General features: G+C 46.9%; 1 protein-coding gene across 3 annotated transcripts in view; it reads left to right on the forward strand.

Moving 5' to 3' along the window:
* Tmcc3 (transmembrane and coiled-coil domain family 3) overlaps window positions 1–18,617 on the forward strand; it is a 152,383-nt gene that overhangs the window by 119,618 nt on the left and 14,148 nt on the right. The window contains exon 1 of one of the 3 annotated variants that reach the window (XM_038314932.2): window positions 18,207–18,538. The exons of the other annotated variants lie outside the window; for them this stretch is intronic. The gene's annotated coding sequence lies outside the window, so the exon portion shown is untranslated. Of the gene's footprint in view, window positions 1–18,206; window positions 18,539–18,617 lie in introns of those variants that run through there. 3 annotated transcript variants of the gene reach the window in all.

The following is an 18,617-nucleotide window of genomic DNA, read 5'->3' on the forward strand; positions in this document are numbered from 1 at the left end:
ACCTTCATTGTACTGTGTGTGTGCGTGAGTGTGTGTGTGTGTGTGTGTGTGTGTGTGTGTGTGTGTGTATGAGAGAGAGAGAGAGAGAGAGAGAGAGAGAGAGAGAGAGAGCGCCTGCACTGACTCGCTCCAGTGGAGAGTCTATATGGGAAATATCACTGCCCACACAGTCCAGATTCAAAGCTGTGAGCATTTGGAAAGGTGGTCCCTGGTTTTTCAGTGGCATCGGTAGAAAACGGTATTTCATCAAGAGCTATAGAAGAAAAATATTAGTATACTGTATGTTTGTCTCATTTTTTTTCTTGAAAATTTATATTCTGGCTTGACAATTCTAGCTTAGTGTTAATAAACTTTTTAGAACTATGTCTGAGGACATGGTTTTCCTTCCTTGGAGAGCGGATTTTTTTTTTAGTTTTTTTGTGTTTTTTTTTTTATTATTATTATGTATACAGTGTTCTGCCTGCATGCCAGAAGAGGGCACCAGAAATCATTACAGATGGCTGTGAGCCATCATGTGGTTGCTGGGAACTGAACTCAGGACCTCTGGAAAAGTACCCAGTGCTCTTACCTCTGAGCCATCTCTCATCCATCCAGGGATCGGATTTTAAAACCTCTTCTTAATGGAGTTACTTTTCTAAAGGTAATCACAGAAAGGATACCCTTAAATCAGTGTGTATCTACAAAAGCGCTACCATCCTGGGGCCAGCTGTTTTGTTACTCTGAGTAAAAAGGTGTTTAGATGGGGTTGGAGAGATGGCTCAGTGCTTAAGGGCTCAGGTTGCTCTTCCAGAGGACCCAGGATCAGTTCCCAGCACACACCTGGCAGCCCACAACTGTCTGCAATTCCCTTTGTAGGATGTCTGACGCCCTCTTCTGGCCTCCACAAGCACTACATGCATATAGAGCCCAGATACATGCAGACAGAACTCTATACACTAGATTTAAGTACAGAATGTGTTCAAACACAGGGTTGGGTCAGGACACAGAGGCCTTTAAAGTCCAGCTTCAGGAAGTTGAACTCCATCCCATAGACTGTGTGTGACCATTGAAGGGGTAGCCTGGGGCCACACGAGTAAAGACCTTGGCAGTGAGCCTGCAGGCAGTATAAAAGAGTTGAGCCGGACAAGGAAAGGCAGGTGAGTGAGCTGAAAGAAGATAAAGGAAAAAGAACGAGGCGGGCGTAGTGGTCAAGGGAGTGAGGGGGCTAGCTGTAGAGACTGAGGGACTGTCAGTTACGTACGTGACACTCAGATGTGGAAGATCTTGAGATAATCACAACTGAGCTGGGGGGGGGGGGCAAGAACAGTTGGAAAGATTTATTGAAGCTGTTGATGAAAGATGCTGGGTAAATGGGAAGCTGCTGATTGTCCCCAAATCTGCTAGTCATTTAGTTCTTGCCTAATAACACTGTCACTTCCCCTCTGTTTATGCATATTAAGTCGGTTCCTCTGAAGGGCATGCCCATGGTGTGAAATAAGCACACCTTTGTCTCTGATCACTTTTGATTGAACACTGGGAGTCAATCCAGGGCTCTGAGATGTGTATTCACCCCTTGCCAGGCTCACATTTCTCCAGGATGAAAAGCAAGCAAGCAAGGGGCCTTTGATGGAGAGTTGAGGTATTAACAGGTATATTTGCAATGCCTTAACAATAAAGCAGACGTGACAACACGTACGGCACTGAGGGCCACGGTAGTACAGAGACCAAAGAAACGTTAGTGCGTGAGCTTCAGGCTGATATCTTGGGCAGAATGAGGTTTCACGATGTTCTTGGTTGATGAATCTCCAACAGATGGTCCCCTAACATTTTGAAATGCTGAATAAAGTAGGTGGACCGAGCTGAATTAATGAAGCGTAGCATATTGTAGATGGCGTTACATTGTTCAAAGCCATGGAGTCAAGTTCATCAGCTTTCCCAAGGCCAAAGAAAGAAGTGGGGAAAGAAGCCCTACCATTTATATATCTTAAGGAACATAATAGACTAGTAAAGTCTATTAAGGAAGCCTATTTGACCCGCTGGGCATACAATCAATATGTTTTCAAGCCGTGGCTCTGAATATGGGCAGTTCTGTAACAATCTCAAGGCAGGTGCCCCATCTGATTTTTCTCAGTCTCTGGGGGAGCGAGGGCTCTAAGTGGGTGCACAGACACGTGATTTGATCTACTGGCACCGAAACTCCTAAGCTACCTTCCGCCCCCACCACCTCAGATTGGTTTTGTTGTTGTTTTTCCTTGTTGCTCTCTGATAAAAATGCCTTGACAAAAATAACCTCTGGGTGAATGAATGCAGCACGCCGAACAAGGGCACATATGGTCTATCAGGGCAGCAGGAGGGAAGCAGAGAGCAATGAGCCCAGTGCTCGGCCAGCATCCTTTTGGTGCAGTCCAGGACTCAAGCCCATACTCAGAGTGGATCTCCCCACATCAGTTAATCTGTTAAGAGAATCCTTCAAAGGTGTCCCCAGAGGCCAGCCTCATCCTCCACGCATGCCTGAAGCTTGTCTCCCAGGTGACTCCAGATCCTGCCGAGGTGACAGGTAACAATGACCATCACCTCTCCCCCATGGTACAGACCTCCCCTCCCCTTATTAATCTAATCTAGGTTTGTTTGTCTGTTTTGTTTCCTGGACAGAACTTTTGTATCACAACCTAGTTGGACGAGGAAATAGGTGACCACACTGCTATCATGCCGCTAGACTGCTTAGGGAAAGTAGGAGGTGACGTTGTGACACGCCATGGGATCTTTCTTTGTAGTCCATGAGTAAATGACTTATTCCCTTCAGAGAATCTTCTTTAACTCCTACATTTCCTTTCGGCCTGAAAACAGAGCCTTTGTAATCTGTCTGTCCCCCTGATGGAAGGAGCCGAGGCTACTGATCATAACTGGAGTCTGTCTAGTTATTGACAAAGGTCTCCAGGAGAAAAACAAGCAGAAATGTCCTAAATTATCAGTTGTGTAGTTTAAAAGCAAAATGATTGGTTGTCTATCACGTGATAGATATGTGATAGATAATATTCTCTTAGATTAAGGAGTTAGCTAGCCTTAGCTTCAAGTGTTTGTGTGAGTGAATGTGTGTGGTGTGTGTGAGAATATGTGTGGTGTGTGTGTGTGTGTGTGTATGCATGCATGGTATGTGAGTGTGTGTGTGCGTGTGTGGTATGTGTGTGAGGTGTGTGTGTGTATGTGTGTGTACGCACACTATATGTGAGTGTGTCGGGTGCATGTGTGTGTGCACGCACGTGGTAGGTAAGTGTGTGTGTGTGTGTTTGCGTGTTAATACTAGGTCTAGTTACATGATCCCTGACTCCAAAGACACAAGTGTACTTAGCCTTGGTATGCAGTAACATAAGAATATGTTGACTAAATCAGACACATCCATTCTTGTGCAGTCTTCTGTGGCCTCACAGCACATGAACCAAACATGAAACCCCTAAAATACAGCCTAGTCACAGCTCTGGAACTTTATACCCTTAGCAAGAGTGTAGATCAGTGGTTCTCAACCTGTGGTCGTGACCCTTTCGGTGGTCAAACAACCCTTTCACAGGGTCGCATAGACCCTTTACATATCAGATATTTACATTACAACTCATAAGAGTAGCAAAATTGCAGTAAATGAAGTACCAATAAAATAATTTTATGGGGGGCTGGAGAGGTGGCTCAGCAATTAAGAGCAGTGGCTGCTCTTCAGAGGTCTTAAGTTTGTTTCCCAACAACCATGTAGTGGCTCACAACCGTCTATAGTGGGATCTGATGCCCTCGTCTTTCATAAAGTGTGTATACAGAGAGAGCACTCATATACGTTGATAGATAGATAGACAGACAGACAGACAGACAGGCAGACAGACAGACAGACAAATGGTTTTTATGGTTAGGGATCACCATAACATGAAGAACTGTATTAAAGGGTTGCAGCGTTAGGAAGGTTGAAAACATTGACGTCAGAGCCCAAGCATGGTAGTAGTCTGTAGTCCCAGCCAATAGTAGCCATGCAAATTCAGAAGTTCAAGGCCAGCCTGGGCAACAGAGGATGCAAGGTCTCAAAAAAAAAAAAAAAAAAAAAAAGATTTTTTAGCTGGGCGGTGGTAGCGCACACCTTTAATCCCACCATTTGGGAGGCAGAGGCTGGTGGATCTCTGCAAGTTAAAGGCCAGCCTTCAGCCTGGTCTACAGAGCTATTTCCAGAACAGCTAGGGCTCCACAGAGAAACCATATCTCAAAAAGAAAAGAAAGAAAAACTAAAAACAACAAAGATTTAAACAGGCTATGTTTTGGTTTTTGTGTTTTTTTTAAATTTTTATTTCTGACATTACACCTTGTTTTTCAACATTTTCCATGATCAGTGTCAATTGTAGACTGACCTACAGAGCCTCCTGGAGGCTCTGTCTTCATCAGCCCTTGGCCTCCTCTCAGAAGTATTGCTGAGCCAGGCTGGTGAAGCACACCTTTAACCCCGGTGCTCAAAAGACAGAGGCAGGAGGATCTCTGAGAGTTCATAGCCAGCCTGGTCTACAGAGTGAGTTCCAGGACAGCCAGGGCTACAGAGACTCTCTCTTAAAAACAAACAAACAAAAAACCAACCTGAAACCAAAATGCAAAATTAAAAATAAATCACAACTTTTTAAAAGTATCTCCTAAACATTGCTCTCCAGGTAGACTGTCTTAGCTGGATTTTTTTTTTTTTTTTTTTTTTTTGGCTTTCTTCCTTCTCTCTCAACTTCCTGGGTGTTAGGATAGAAGTCTTGAACTGCCGCATGCATCTTGGTAGCTTTTCAAGCCTCCCCCTCCCCGCCAAGTCCAGGGCGGAAGTTACCTCCCCTCCCCGCCAGTCCGTATCAGGTGTCTCGTTACCAGAACCCTCACTGAATCATCAGACTTCCTCACAGCTTCCTCTCCATTCCATTCTCTGTGACACGTACTGCATTCTCTTACACACAGGTCACTTGTGCCTCTCCACCTAAGCAGTGGACACGCCCAGGGCCGAGCTTATCCCGCCCTTCTCTGGGAATCCAGCTACCAAGCATTCTGCCAGTCTCACAGAGCAGATGGGGAGGGGAGGGTATTTTCCAAATAGAGAGCCTGGATTTGGGTGGACTGGTTTGGAAGGGAACTTAATGAATTCTGTCCGCTATCATAGAAACAATGTGGCCTGTGTGTCGGTGTCCTTTCTAGTTCAATCCAGCCTCTTTGAGAAACATTGGCTCTTGAAGTAACCATTATGTAATGAGACAAGACATGAGCCCAGTGTGTGTCAACATGGTATTTGGGGATTGCTGTTTTCCGGATTAAGCATTTCCGTGTCTAAATCTGATGCAGCTCATTTATCTCCCAGATAAAAGTACTTCTGGTACTTTTCATTTACATTTTATGTTCAGGTAACACACACACACACACACACACACTTTTATCATTTATCAGATAGCATTATGTGCACTCTGGAAACTAAAATGCAGCACACATTGACAGGCTAATGTTCTTACTGTAAAATGATGATTTTGACAGCTCTTGCGTTTTCATGGTCTAAGACTTTTTTGCTTCTTATGTTATTTTTTTTTTTTTTTGAGATATAACTTTCAGTAGTAACCCGCATCTATCTTAGATGTACGGTTGGGTGATTCCTACCCTAGGTGGAGCGATTGTCATCTGGATCAGTAGCGGCAGTAGCCTGGTGCTCCCTAGCGCCCCCTCCTGGTGACTCACTCTCCCAACTTCTGCAAGGGTAACCCCTGCGCCAGTCTCAGCGTGAATGTTCTGTGCTTTTCTTTTTGAAGCGTTTTTATGCAGGAGCTTCCTCTACAGCAGTGATTCTCAACCTCCCTAATGCTGCGACTCTTTTATCCAGTTCCTCATGTTGTGCTGACCCCCCACCCCCACCACCATAAAGTTATTCCCATGGCTACTTCAAAATTGTAGTTTTGCCACTGTTATGAATCATAATGTCAATATCCGATATGCAGATGGTCTTGGGCGACCCTTATGAAAGAGCTGTTGGACCCCCCCAAAGGTTTCGCAGCCCACAGGTTGAGAACCGCTGCTCTGTGGCGTTCTATATTAGCAGGCCTTCTGCTCCTCTGGCTGGCTGCGTTTTAAACTACTAGCTGCTTGCTTTTCATTGTGGCCACACTGATACCCCAGACGGACACATACTCAATTTGCTGGTAATTGAATGCATTTAGTAAGCCCATTGTCACTCTGTGTCAGTACCAGATTGCTGGGTGTGAGAGCTGCAGAGGCTTTGCAAGGCTGCAGAGTTCAGCCACCCGGTTCCCTCTCCCAAGGGCCCTAAGGTCTGAAGTTAACTACTGCACAGATCGCTGTTCTACCTACGTCCGGTGTCCTCCTGAGGTAACTGTGTTGTGTTGCAGTTCACGTTCTATTCTGCGGAGGACTGTCTTTGTTGCTTTGCTCATTGTTGTGACGCAGACAACGTAAGGGAAGAGAGCTTTAGTTCAACGCCATTCCGTACATCATGGCAGAGACGCATGGCAGCTGGGGCAGCTCGGCAGTGGCCTGAGCGTGAGGATGCTGCCCCTCACATTTTGATAAATAGGAAGCAAAGAGTTGGGCTGGAAGCAGGGCCGGACTATCACCCCCAGAGGCTCCTTAGTTTGCCACAGACACCAGCTAAGCCTCATCTCCCCGTGTCCCCAAATAGTGCCACCATCTAGGGACCAGCTGTACAGCTCACGTGTCCCAAATCATGGCAATAGCTGTGGTCAACAGGAACACAATACTGGTAAAACCTAAAAATGCCGACTCTTCCTTGGCAAGACTTTCTGTTATCTCGAGGCTCCAGTCCCTCACCTGGAGCCCATCCACTTCCCTTAGTGTCAGTTAAATGAAGCGTAGCTGTCCGAGAAGCCATTTAATTAAAACCAGTCAGTGATGGAGAAGGAGGGGGCCGTTGACCAATTCCCTGTGTTTCTATAGCGTTTTGAGTTTCGAGGTATTGTCTCAAATGTTTTGTGTTCTTGAATATGGTCCTTTCTAAGCTCTCATTAAAAAAAAATAAACAAAAACAAAACAAAAACCACAGAATTATTCTTAGGATGGGAAGTCTTAGGGTAAGTTCCATTTCTGTGGTCTCTGCATGTAAAAACAAACAAATCCTTCATCTTCCTGCCAAGGTAGCAACGAGCCACAGAAAGTTTCACAGAAAGGGTTCTGAAGGGCAGAGAGTGATGGACTTACAGCAAGGGGAACTTTGTTGACCTACCAGCCAGGGAGAAACTATAGAACATTCTTCAGAGTGTCAGCGTCTCTTTAGATCTAGTTAGCAGGGGCTGGAGAGATGCCTCAGCGGTTAAGAGCACTAGCTGCTCTTCCAGAGGACTCAGGTTCAATTCTCAACACCCACTTGGCAGCTCACAGCTGTCTATAACCCCAGTTCCAGGGGGTCTGACACCCTCGCACAGACGCACAAGCAGGTGAAACACATGAAACAAAAATAAATAAATTAGATATAGTTAGCAAACAGGAAATTGGGAAAATTGTCTTTTCCCAATTAAAGTGTTTTCAAGCAGGATTAAAATCCTCAGTTGGTCAGGAAATTAATTGAATATGAATAGTAAGTCGTGCTTTATGTTTTCACGTGGAAAAGCAGAAGTTACATCACAACAGATACTCAACTACTTACCCAGTTCAATAGTGGCAGATTTCATGCTTGCTGTACATCTGTGTTTGTGCATTGCCACACGTGTGGGGATGTGTGTGTACATGTGTTGGCAATGAAAGCAATGGTATTCTTGTTGCTCTTGGCTTTGGACTTGAACAAATAAAGTTCCTATCTTCCTAGAGCATATTGGGTTCAGTATGTGGTAACCATTTTCAGCCCTTGCTCTCTAAAAGGCCGGTTAAAGCATTCATAAGCACAGGTTCACACTGACCTCACAGTTACCCTGTGGAATCGATACACTGTCTTCATTTCAGACGCAGATTAAGGCACAGAGGGGAGTAATTTATACAAAGTAACACAGCATGGCAAAAGTTCAGCTTGAATCAAGTTGTGCCCAAGGCTCTCGCTTATGCCACCACCTGGCCGTTGACCTCTCCGTAGGACACATGGCTATGGAATCCCAAGAAATCTGAGCTGCCTGGTCGCTGCGTGTGCTGTGAGTTGGCCCTGGCAGGCTGCTCCCTCTGTTTTGGAAATACAGTCAGCCCAACTATAGACTTGGGTTTTAAGACGGGTCGTGATACAGTGCTTATCTTTAAAACCACAATTCACAGTGCCTTTTATTTCTCCGTGGATCCTTTTCTTGGACTATAAAGTGTTCCAAGAGCCCTCGCCTCCCTCAGAAACAAGCATCTCCGGTCTCTTTAATCTGCAGTATAGTGCAAGCAGGAAGCCTCTGCTCATCTGCAGCTGATGGCGAGCCTTTAGCGGCTGTGACAGCTGGGTTCTGAACTCAGCCGGAGGAAGAGGGAGTTCCCGTCTGGTGTTTATCAGTGGCTGAAACAGAAGTAGCCCGCATCTTTCATTCTGCAAGATGTCTTGGGATTAAGCTAGCTTCCCTTGTTAATATCAGGTTGAAAGCAGATCCAGCCATTGCCTCGTGGCACCAAGGACTGTCTTAAGTAAAACGTTCTGTGTCCACGTATGTGGCCAGCCAGCGGCTCAGCACAGGCACTGGCTGTCAGCGACTGCAGTGGCAGCCAGGTAGATGGGGACTGCAACCACAATTCTGCCATGTGCGAGCGTGAAAACTCCACACAGGTCATGCCATTCTCGCCACCCAGAAAATGAGAGTCTGAATTCTAGCCTCAGGCTCTTGAGGACAAAACTGAAACCATGTACATGAAGCATCTAAAAAGTTACTTTGTTCTTAGAAGACCTAACTTTCTTTTTGCCCTTCTATTTTTTTAAAAAATAATTTTTTTTTTCCGAGACAGGGTTTCCCTGTAGTTTCTAGAGCCTGTCCTGGATCTAGCTCTTGTAGACCAGGCTGGCCTCGAACTCAGAGATCCGCCTGCCTCTGCCTCCCGAGTGCTGGTATTAAAGGCGTGTGCCACCACCGCCCGGCTTAAAAAATAATTTTGAACTCTCTAAGATCCCATCCTTTCCCAACCATTCTCCAGCTCCACCTTTCTCCTTTAAACACATTATTGCCGTCTTAGATTTAGGAGGGGGAAAAAGACAGAGATACCTGGGTGGGTGGGTGGGTGGATGGATAGATAGATGGTTGGACACACAGACAGACAAGCATAATCTGATCGTTTAAGAGGTGAGGAGTATGACAATGGCAAGACGGTAAAAACACTTGTCACCAACTCTGATGTCCTGAGTTTAGTCCTTTGGACCCACATAATCGGAGGAAAGAACCAATCGCTACAAGCTGCCGTCTGACTCCCCCAGTGCTCTGGCATGTGCCCACACTAAATAGATAAATAAATAAAAAACAGTAAGTCGTCTTGGGCTTTCATCTTCAAGCCTGACATCATAGGGCAAGCACTCGAGCACTGAACTTCACTCTTAGCCCTAGGATACCTGTATTTTTTTTAGGTCATACTCAATTGAATTATGCTTATGAAGAATCAAGAAACTCTACATGGCACTGTTTTCATTGGTAGAGACCGAACTGTATGTCTTTGGGGATATGTAATGGTATGTCTAGTAGTATGATATCGTCTATGTCGTAACTCAAACTACATGGGGTTTTCAACTGAAACATTTATCATTTCTTTTTGGTGATAACATTCAAAATTCTCTCTCCTAGCTTTCACTGTAGGTTTCTGTACTGTTTGCTTTAATCACCGTCTGTGTAATAGAACACTGTAACTCCTTCCTCTTGTCTGGCTGTAACATTGTATCTATGAGCAGTCTCTCCCCATTCCCTCTTCTCCTGGCCGCTTTTTTCTAGTCCTATGAACTCGGCTTTTTTTCAGAATTCCATATATGAATGAGCGCACACATCTGATTTCCCATATCTGGTTTACTTCACATAACACTGTTGTCTCTGGGTACATCCACATTGCAACCACATTTGACAGTCTTCCTGGCTCATTAGATAAGTTGAGGGTTTTCTAGTTAATGCAAGACTGCCTCCTTATTACAAAGAGTAGATCGAATCAAAATGTACAGATGGGTTCGATATAGTAGGCACCTGCGCTCTCAGCATTAATTATAATAGTACCTCCATGGAAATGCCATTTAGGAAGGGAGGGGTCCTGACTGCATATTTTGTGCATTGTGACTCTTACTAGCATTTTGGGGGGCTAAAGAGATGGCTCAGAGATGAAGATCCATTCCCTGCTCTTGCAGAGGTCCTGAGTGTGTTACTTATCAGTCAACCAGGCAGCTCACTGTTGCCTATAGCCCCACTTTGAGGGAGTTCGATGCCCCTGGCTTCCTCGGGTTCTTGCATTCACACCTACATACCGACACACAGACACACTTACGTTCGCAGAATAAAAATTAAATCTTAAAAAATATCATTGGGTAGTTGACCACCCATACGCTACGAAGAGCAGAGGAGACCCATGAGAGTTGCTGGGTTCCTTCATATCTGAGCATGAACAATTCTCCAGTCCAGCTTGAAAGCCATGTTGTCTTTCCAGCCAGGTCACGTCCCCAGCCACAGGTTCTTCTTGATTTCATTGCAAGGAGCCGAACAAGTGTAAACAAGAGGACCAACTGGATGTCCCAGTTGGCTGTTTGTCAACCACTGATTCATTCCACAAAGAGGTTCTATTGAGGAAACAGTGTGGGCAGACAGGTGGCTCGTTAGCCGAGCCTTCTCCCCAGGGAGGCTTCCAAATGTTGAGGGAGCAAATGTTACACAAATACTTACCACACAGAATAAACACTGTAAAGAGGGCAGTTGCAAATTTGCAGTGAGGCACGACGACAGGTCTCATCAGTTCCAGCTGGTCCTGAGGGTGGGAGAGGCTTCTCGGAAGAGTCGGTGTTAGACTTGGCGCCTTGGAAGGTGAGTTAGGACGGGGGGCTTGGGAGGCCACGCTACGCTGGAGAGCCAGCACAGAAACGGGGAAATGCATCAAGTATTCAGGGCTGGGTGCTCGTCAGATACTCGGGAATGAGATGAAGGTTAAAGCCGAGCCATTGGTGAAGATCTCAGCTCTGTGTCTTTGAGCTGTAACCACGGTTATCTGATGCCTCCCACGTTCAGACCCGTATGGTAGAGCTCGTGACGTGATGGCTGCTTGGGGCTGTGAGGACTCAATAGCTCTGTGTCCCACCCAGCCCAGCCTTATTGCAGTGGTCGTACAGAGGTCTGCTCCAGGTCCCACACAATGGGCGGCTGTGCTCTGGGGCGTGTCTAAGGCAGGAAGACCCTGCACAGAACTTCAGGTCCTCGATGCTGAAGGGCTGAGGATGGGGGCTATGTTTCTGTTATTCAGAAACTTGGCTTAAGCACAGATGGCTCCCAAGAGCTCTCACCTTGCGTGTTTGGGGTAAAGGAGACTGCGAATCAGCGATACAGGAGAAAGGGACAGGTCACCTGTCCTCATAGAAGGCAGAAGTTCTACCCCAGGCCTGGCCGTAGTCTCTCTGCCTGTTGACTAAAAGTTGTGAAGTTGTGAAGACTGGTTCGAGACTCTTTTACAGCCGCTTCCTCAGTTTGTCCTGGGGGTGCCTGTCTAGAGTAGAGCAAGGTTTCCCCACCTTCCCTTGCTCACGGGCTCCCCCTGCTGCCGGCCACAGTCCAGGCATACACAGGCAGAGTGGGCGAGGCTCCAGACACCCTTGAGAGGCCTCTCAAGTTTGAGCCCAGGGCCTTTCATTTATTCCTTCCCTTCATCCTGAGTCAGGGAGTAAAAGCTTCAGCACTCAGTTGTTCTGTGTTTAGTTCACCATCTCCCGAGAGGACCGGCAAGCCCTTCTCTCAGGACGTCTCTGAGTGTCAGGGCCTGGGGAGGGAAGGACCAGGTACTAGGTACTCACTTCCCTTCCCAGGCTTGCTTGAGCTCAAGGGACATAGGTGTCTGGAGACTCTTCCTAGAAGCAGTTGCTGCAGGTGTTGCCTATGAGCCTGCGTGGTTTCCAGTCTGTTCTTCACTGGAAACTGTGCTCTGTCTAAGGTCACCGTCGCTTGTCCTTCTAGGGACAGTCCTCTTCCTCACTCCGACATCATTCTCCTGTATGTCTAGCACACAGGAAATCTCTACCAGGTCAGACGAATTTCACCTGCGATGAGTTTGTGCGAATTCAAAATGTGAGTTGTGAGCCATTTTTGAAGAAATGTGTATTTTCCTGTGCATGTAATTCAAAGTAGATTAGCAGCGCTGGCTGGTAGAGGCTTAATGAGAAGATAATTATTTATAATTACAGTATCAAGTGTTTGTAAGCGCTTGAGGATGCTTGAAGAATTTGCCTTTGAGAGCCTTAAACGCTGCCTCACGCATCTTCCCCACGGTATTAGCTTGTGGCGTCTATGGAGAAGGATAGAGCTGTCGAAGGCATGTGTCCTCCAGCTGTGGTTCCAAATGGTCCTTACCTACATAGTGGCAGGGCCTCCCTTCCGGGCATGAGGCAGTGCAGCCTTGACACTCAGGATATCCCCTTCCAGTTATGCCATGGAGGGAGCCAGGTGCCGGGAGGAAATGTTTTAGTGACAGTGTTGGTGCCAGGCCTGTGGGACCCGTGGGGCCCGTGCTGGACATAGTACACTTTGTTCCCAGGTGGGGACAGTCAGAAGAAATGTCCTTGTCCAAGCAAATTGGAAACAGACATTGGGCAAAGGTACTTCCCTAAAAAAGCATCCTTCTGGGTGCCACGTAAGGATCCTGAAGACTGTTAGTTAGGGACATGTCGGGAGGGACTGGCCTTCTTCCAGAGAATGGAGATATCAGGTCTTCTGAGCAAGTGTCTATGTGAATGCAGCCATAGGTCTCTAGGAACAGGTGACAAGAGGCTTGCCCAGACTTTGGTTGATTTTGTTTTTGGTGATGGGAGTTGTGGTGGTTGTGTTTTGGGGTGCATTGTCTCCATTTGCAAGAAAGCCAAGTGCAGCCAGGTGGTGGTGGCACATGGCCTTTAATTCCAGCACTTGGAAGGCAGAAACAGGTGGATCTTTGAGTTTGAGGCTAACCTGGTCTACAGAGTGGTTCCAGGACAGCCAGGGCTACACAGAGAAACACTGTCGCAGGGGTTGGGGGGGGGGGGTAAATAGCTAAGTGTCCTAAGTTCCGGGTTCAGAGCCTCACTAGACAGCTTTCTAGTGTGTGACAAGCCATGAGGAAGCTGACCTAGTACAGTATACATCACGAGTGGAGGGGAGGGAGAGCTCAGAGGCCACTGCACAGGAGAGGAACCTTGCCCTCTCTCCAGACCTGCATTGGGTTCCCTTCCCAGATGCCAGGCTCTCAGCTGCTGGTCACATGATGCTCCCAAATCCCCTTTCTCCCCACCCACCTCCATCCCTTACTGTCCTCTTTCCCTTATACTTCTGTCCCAGTCTTTTCTCTTGGTGACCATAAATGTTTAGGTGTTGTTACCATAAAAGCAATAACCTTTTAGACCTTATAAAAGCATTTGGCTTAAACCATGGCTCACATTTTACGGCACCTGAGGTGGGGACATGCCAGAGAGCCACACCAGGGCTCTGGAGGCCCTCTTACTGGAAGTGATAAATGCAGAATTGGGGATGAAGGGAGATCTTCTGACAGGATTCTCCCTGGAGCCCAGAGTCCAGACAAGCCCAGGCGGCCATGTTTACAGCACCATAGAGTTAAGTTTTCACGGCCAGCCTTGAGCATCTCATAAATCCAAGTTGAGATCCAGTTAAACCGTGCATTATCCATGGGCTTCAAGAGACAATATATCTTCTTGGTAAGCTCAGCGTTCTCATAAAAGAGGGCTAGCGTGAAAGATAAGTGGACGCTTAAAAACCCTCAGCATCGTGCCTAATTCACACGGACTTACTCAGCCCTGTCAGGGAAGCAAGCTCTAGAGGAACAAGGCTCGTACTTTCTGTCCTGGCTCCTCCCTTGGTTAGCAACATGTCCTGCTACAGACTTAACTTCTCTGTGCCTGGCTCCCTCATTTGCAAAATCATTATCAACAGTAAAATCTACCTCAGAGAGTGGTTCACAGATAAGCTCTTGTATCTATCACTTAGGCGACTGTGTCCTTCTTTGGCCTGAAGCAGGACAGTGCTTCTTTGTCCCCAGGAGTCACAGAGGAGCGTGACTTGTGGAGCAAGTCCCTGATGTGTGTCTCTGGGAGCCGTGTAAGGAGCTAGTAGTGTACAACTCAACAGCATCCCAGATGGGATTGACTCCGGCACCGCTCGGGTCCTACAGCTGACTTGAGCTCCTGGCATGAGCAAGAAATAGACCTTTAAAAAAAAGAAGAAGAAGTGGGGTGGGGGAGCAACTGAGATTTTGACATTGTTGCCATGGCAAAGCCTTGCATGTTCTGACTGGCACACGGTAGGAACAGCCTTCACTCTAGACCGGAAACGCAGAAGTCAGCTAAGACAAGTTAAAATCAGTAAAATCACTAAGAGTGATGAGAAGCCTGGCCACGGACCCCTCCAAACTCTTGGGTTCTGACCATGCTGTCCCTTGTGGCCTGGGTGTAAACCCGCACCTTCAGGTACCCTTAAATACCCATTGTTGTGGAAGTGGTTGCCTGTTGGAAGGACCTGCCCCTTTCCTTGTATATCCTAATTCGGGCTGCCTTTATATGAGCAGAGATCTATTGTGGTTGGCCTTGGGACTCAGTAGACGGTTACTAGCTGTTTATCTGACTAGATCCCTGCAAGTTCTGAGCTTCAGTTCAGGTCCCTTAGGGATCTCTTAGGCCACTATCTGTTGTTAAAACGAATGCTGACCGACTTACAGAGAGACTTCTTTGGTCTATGATAGTGGAGGGATCAGGTCTAAATAGCACCAGTATCCTGCTGGTGAACCCCAGTGACATCACAGCATGGCAGAGGAGCAGAAGGGGAATCTGACGTGTGCAGAAGGGGCCAAGAATACGGGGTGGCCTTACCTTAAGCACCCACTCCCAAGTAAGAAAATGGATTCTATAAAGCCAGCGTGACCGTGACTGCCTCTATGAGAGCCTTCCTTTCATGGCTGTGCTACCGTAGCACCAGTACATGGACCTCTGGAAACTTCTGGGACAAGTTATGTTAGCCAGAGAGGGTACACAGAAGTACACAGCCCCCTTCTCCTGCCGGCTTTGTTGCCTGGGTTCTCAGGGTGTCCCTTGCACATCTTGTTCTCTTCCTGTAGGGGCCAGAGAGGTAAATAAATGCACAGCTGAAAAACGCCCAGCCCTGAGCTCACTCTTAAGGACCACATTGTGCCAGGATCCAGGGTGGCCGTGAGTTACCTTGGGACACTGCAGGAGGCCTGATTGGCTGCAGAGATGACTCAGGGTCGGGTTTTGACGTCTGTCCAGAGCTTAGCCTTTTCCTCAGCCTTTGTTCTAGAACATTGAGGTGACAGTGGAAATGTCTCTGCGGCCGGAAGAAAACACAATTAGAAATGGTATTTCACAGGGATGCTTGGTGGTCTGCCTTTTATCCAAGTAATAACAGCCAGGTCGTTGTGGGAGAACGGGAAGAGTCAGCCATCCCTTTTCAAAAACAACCTCTCTTCCTGCCAAAACAATATTACAGCTGGCTTTATTTTTTTAAATGGGATAATACAGAAGAAGCATGATAAAGAATAACCCCTTATAGCCCCGTGTTGTAAAAATAGCCATTGGTAATACAATGGTGCCTGTTTTTCCCTCACATTTTGCATAAAAGTACATTTTTAAATGAAATTAGGGAGATGACAGGAAACACTGATTGAAGCCATTCTGTGTGTTGGGTTCTGTAGCTCTTTGTTAATCATTTATTCTTCACAGTGACTGGAGAACACGGTGTGTGTGTGTGTGTGTGTGTGTGTGTGTTGTGTGTGTCAGGGGAGAACTTTGAGTGTCCTGCTTACTTATTCTCCACTGTAGTCTCTTGATTCAGGCTCTTCCACTCAACCTGAAGCTAGGCTAGGAACCAGGAAGCCCCAGTCATCCCCGGGCCTCCACAGTCTCCATGGCATGGGGGTTATATGTGTGCGTGCAGCCGTACCCTGCCTTTTTATGTGGGTGCTGGGGATTTGAACTCAGGTCCTCATGCTTGAACAGCAACCTTTACCCTCCCCAGCCCTTCTTGAAAGAATCTTTAAGTCCATTTCACAGAGGGGGAAACTGAGGCAAGGAGAGTCTTTTTCAGCGGCCGTGTGGTCTACAAGGAGAGTGCCAAGATGAAAGAGCGTGACGTCTGCCTCCAGGGCCCTCAGTCTGGACTGAGCCGCCGTTACCGGCTTCAATTTGCTGTGTGCTATATTTCCTCAAATTATACAGCATTCGCTCCAGTGTCTATCCTCCCCCCCCACACACACACATTCTACAGATCTACAGATTGGGTAATAGAGCCTCACGCGTGTGACTTAGTTTACCCAGAAGCATGTAGCTAGCAAATATCAGTGCCGGGACAAACCCGCATTCCCCCACGCATGCAGTCCATATCCATGCTGACCGCTGGTGGTCTGGGAACCTCTGACCTCCTCCCGCAGCCTGATTCTGAAAGCAGGTCGCACCATCCCCTGCCAGGTCCAGGATAAGCAATGCGGGGAGGGCTCCGCCGTCTTCCTCGCACATACGGTGTTGTCTCAGTTGACACCCAGGAAACCTGTGGGCATCGAGTGTCGAAAACCGGCTTCGACAAAACTCATAACGTCTCAGGGTAGGCGCATGAGGACTGTACTAAGCAAAATGAACAGAGACATGGGAGAAATAAGAGACAGAAACACAGAACAGCATTGGAAGGGATGTTCAGTGCATACTGAATTCCTTGTTTATATTCTTCCACATGCTTATATACTTCAAAAGAGGAAAGCAACAGACCTCATTACAATGACACAAGGCATAGATTTGAATTCTCTGACCCTTGGTCCAGGTGGAGCAGATCCTCTACACCCAAAATACTAATTAACCACACCCTAGGTCGGAATATCTCGTTTGCGGCCACACCTGTTGACAACAACTTTGAGAGAGCAAAAATAAGAGCAGACTCTCTGACCTTCAGTCAAGGTAGAACAGGACTCACACCTGTGTGTGCCCCGAAAATTGAGCACTGTATGCCTGACCCTCAATTATCTCTGTGATGGTCAGGCTTTATATAAAAGATCAAAACGTGCACCCCCAAACAGTTCTGCCACTCTGCAAGTGTTTTTAACTGAGATTTGCTGGCAGGCAGTAAGACTGACTGACTTGAGCCTTAAGTGCTGTTGGCTTTCCCCAACCCAGAGTCTTGAGGACATGCCAAGCATTGTGTGAGATTTTTAAGTAAGGCAGAAGTCAGTTGGCCTCCTGGGGGTAAACACGACTCTGTAGATAAGGTTGCACCAGACCTGTAGTCTTTAAGAGAACTGGGCCCATCGCCTTGGGACTACCTCCGAGACTGACCGGCCCACAGGTGTGGGGAGCTGAAGAAAGATGAGCTGGTGGTTCAATAAGATCAGTAAGAAAGACTTCCTGATGCGTTTTCCCAGGTAAACCATCTAACGTTTCTCTCCAGACGTAGTGGGAGAATTCTCAAAAGAAGAATGGCACTTGTTTTTTTTTTTTTTTTTTTTTTTTTAGATATTCATATAACTTAATGCAATCTTATCTGTGAATTCTAGGACAAGAGCAAGTGCTTATGGAGTCATAAACAGGGTTGGGCAAAAAAAAAAAAAAAAGGGGAAAAAAAGGCAAGATGTTGTGTAAATAGGCCAAACCAATGGACACTCCATGGATTCCCCTGGAGGGAAAAACCATGTAGCTGTGATTGGCAGGGCCTGGAAGTGCTTCTGTTCTGCTTTAAAGTCAGTGCAGTTGGACGGCACAGCGTGTTTACATTGTCAGTGTTCATCACTGGACTTTACATTCCGACATCTTTCCCGAGTGTGAGTTATACTTCCATTCAAGACTGGAAGTCCTTATTTGGATTTGTGTATGTCGTCACTCAGGACTACTCGGGTTTCTCTCTAGTTGAATCTGTCTGGAACAATCTGGGTACTTGGAAATGGCTCTGCCTAGAATTGTCAGGGCTGCATGGCCAGAACACCTGAGGCTATGTTTTTTATTCTATGAATCGATGTCTTGAATGACTTCGGTGTAGACACCTTGAAATAGAAAATGATGTCACTTTAGTTGATCAGTTGTTGACAACCCTTTGTGAATAAAGGAAGTGCTGGCCAAGGCTGGGTACAGCTGTGACATCATCTCTCCCGTTTCACCCTCCGGCCGATGACTGGTGGTTAAAGTACAGGGATGAGCAATAAGGACAGGATTAAGTAGGACCATGCGATAAAAGGGCAATAAGAAGGCTCGCAGAAAGAAACGGCTTCCTCCGGCACTGGGGAAGCTCGGGGAAAGAGGCATCTGAGTGGCTGTCAGAAGCACAGTAGGATCTTGATAAGAAGAAGATGAGTAGCAGACGCTGTGAGAAAGTCTGTAGGATGCTCACATTCTCCACTCATTCCCGACTGGCTCCCTTAGGATAAACGGCATCCGTCCAATGCAACCGAGGTTTGAAAGGTGAGCTGGGGCCTCACACCAGCTGGGTGGTTTGGTTTCGATTGGGAGGTCTTAGGAGGTTACAGTCAGTCTGTTATCT

Source organism: Arvicola amphibius, chromosome 17, assembly GCF_903992535.2.
Source record: "Arvicola amphibius chromosome 17, mArvAmp1.2, whole genome shotgun sequence".
NCBI lineage: Eukaryota > Metazoa > Chordata > Mammalia > Rodentia > Cricetidae > Arvicola > Arvicola amphibius.